The sequence below is a fragment of the Microtus ochrogaster genome, chromosome 2 (assembly GCF_000317375.1).
Source record: "Microtus ochrogaster isolate Prairie Vole_2 chromosome 2, MicOch1.0, whole genome shotgun sequence".
Classification (NCBI taxonomy): domain Eukaryota; kingdom Metazoa; phylum Chordata; class Mammalia; order Rodentia; family Cricetidae; genus Microtus; species Microtus ochrogaster.
In genome coordinates, this window is record NC_022010.1 from 41,927,988 (window position 1) to 41,930,978 (window position 2,991).

General features: G+C 47.0%; 1 pseudogene; it reads left to right on the forward strand.

The window, feature by feature from the left end:
- Window positions 1-1,741: 1,741 nt before the first annotated feature.
- LOC101983940 lies at window positions 1,742-2,455 on the forward strand (annotated as a pseudogene).
- The last annotated feature ends 536 nt before the right edge of the window (window positions 2,456-2,991 follow it).

The window sequence follows — 2,991 nt, forward strand, 5'->3', positions numbered from 1 at the left end:
CCAAAACCCAACACGTTCTGAGTTGACATACTACAATTAACAAGAACAGTTAGCCAGAAGCTATACAGCAAGGAACTACATTTAGATATTTTCCCGGAACTATGGGCTTTGGTGAATTAGGTCTTTGTTTTCATTTTGGCAGGTGGTGTTGTCAACATGTTGAATTTTGTAGTCTGAATGGTACTTCCATCATGGAGTCAGTTGTGCTAAGGTTGTGGGGGGGGGGGCTACTAAAATATGGGTTCTGCTATTGGCTGTGGAAGTTGATGTTTGTGAAGCTCCAGTTGATGGTGAATTTGAGAAATAGGTAGCCACTCTCAAAACAGGGCCCTCAAGTTCAACATCTAGAATATAGGTGGCGAGGAGAAACGTGGCAAACCGAGAGATGTCTCATGTGCCATGGATAAAGTTTGAGGTAATGTCATGTTACTAAAAGAATGTGTCTAAATGGCTGGAGATCTGGGACAAGCGTGTGAAGATACCACATAGTATTGTCGGACAAAAAGTATTTATTAAGGACAGGAAACTGAAGGCCAAATGTACCCTTTCTCACTGTAAGAAGACCCTCAGTACCATGATATTTCTGCCGAAGCAGCTCCGACTTTGAAAAGCCTCGCCTCCGGGGAGTTCCTTGCCATGCTTTTCCCTTGCCCCACCCTATGGGTCCTGGGTACAGCTTTGGCAGCACAGCACCAGTAATGAAGAGGAGCTGGAGCCTGGTATCCTGTGTGTCAGACACAGTGTGGGTGCTACCTTATCACCTAGGCAGGCAGGCTATGTGCTTCCTCTCCGGGGTGCTGAAGGAGATAAGCCGGCCTCAGAGAGAATATGGCTGTTAAAAAGTGTCTTTGTTGTGACTGTCTCCTAGCGACAGCAGAAGCTACACCTGTAAGTCACCATCATGACTGCACAATGTGTGCAGAGCAAGGACACCAGATGGCACTGGGGAAACGCCCAGGAGGCCATAACCCTACACGAAGAGCTACAGGCAACCAAGGAGAGCTGGGAGTGGGAGAGGCGGCTTCCCTAGGGAGGAGCACACCAAGTGCTTGCCTGTGCCAAATGGTCAGCTCTAAAAATATACATGCTAGTAACATTATACAGACTCAGTCTGTTATAGTTAGGAATATATGTGTGTATACAAATACATATATGCATACAATAACAAATGATGAAAAAAGAGGCCATGAATCTGAAGGAGAGTATCAAAGGGTTTATGTCAGGGTTTGGGGGAAGGTAAGGGAGGGGAAAATGTTGAAATCAAAACACAATGTCAAAAATAAACAAAGTGGCGGCCAAGGCAGTTGCGACTGGATGGTGCTCAGGCCCGAGGACCAGTGGTAGCCAGGCTTACCTTTGACCTTTTCCTGCCCGCCTCCTGCCTTGGTTTGTGAATCCTGTCTCCTCTAAGTGTTTCTTTTTCTTTTTTTTTTTTCTTTATTTTAGGTTAAAGAAACAAACTTCTCAGGAGTGCTTGGGTGGAGTTGGGGCACTGGTACATGGGACTGTAGTCGGTTTTTCTTTCAAACTCCATAGCTTTGCCTCCCTGCCCCCAGTAGATTAGGCCTCATAGAAGCAGATCAGGCAGAGGGAACAACTCTATAGTCTCTCCTCCTCGCCTCCTCCTCCTCCTCCGCTTGGCGCGGCGGCGGTGGCGGCCATTTTCCGAACGGCTTTTACCACAGCCCTCTCTCCTCCTCTAAGTGTTTCTGATCCAGCAAATTAGACTTGGACCCAAACCATGTTCCCGCTGAAGGTAAACGTGGTGAAATCAGAGATGGAGAGGGCCAAAGCCCTGAACCAGCTGGATGCCGTTCTTCAGTGTCTACTGGAGAAGAGTTACATGGACAGGAATGTCTGGATGAAGATGCTGGGAAAACACCCTTGGGTACACACAACAAGGATTGTTCCATTGCTGCTATTGGCAAAAGGCCATCTGCCTGCTTCCTCCACCAGGAGGAGGAAGAGGAGGGAGATGGTCGATGGGTTGGCTGGGGGGGGGGTCCTCAGAGATCCAACACATGTGATCAAGCTGGTTGACCGGAGTGTGGATTTGGCCCAATTCAGTGAGAACATACCATTGTATGATGCGCAACTGTCCCTCAGTGTGAGAGCAGGCGCGGTCACCCAGTTCACCACTGCCCCTTCTGTCTGAGGATGAGGAGGGTTCAGAGGTCATCAACAGCAAAAGTTGTGATGTGTACACACTGCCTCCACCCACAGCCCTTGGATCACTTGGAGACACCTGCAGATCCCATCCCCACTGCAGCCTGAGACCCAGGGTACCCCAGATGATAAACCCTCTGAGCCTGAACCTTCTCTTTCCACACTCATCTATCGCAACATGCAATACTGGAAACGTATACGCCGGAGGTGGAAGGAGGCATCTCACTGGAATCAGCTTCGTTACTCAGAAAGCATGAAGATCCTGAAGGAGATGTATGATAGGCGGTGATGTTCCCAGTCCCCCGCCCCCCACCCCAATAAACCTGCCCCCAACCAAAAACTAAATAAATAAAAATAAACAAACAACAAAAAGATCACTCTCAAATGCTCATGTGACAGGTTTTATAACTGTTAAACACACATACACACACCACATACATATAACATACACATATAACACACACAACACACATATAACACACACCACATACAAAACACACATAAACACACACACCACACACATATAACACACACACCACATACAAAACACACATAAACACACACACCACACACATATAACACACACACCACATACAAAACACACAGAAACACACACACCACACACATATAACACACACACCACATACACATAACACACCACATACATATAACACAGACAACACACATGTAATATATATACAAACACACACACACACACCTTACTGCTTCTACTTTTCTGGGAATAAATGAAGGCACAGCCTTTTGATGCTACCTAGTTTGAGTTGGAAGATGGGGCTTGGGACGGCTCTGTAAGAACTGTCCTAG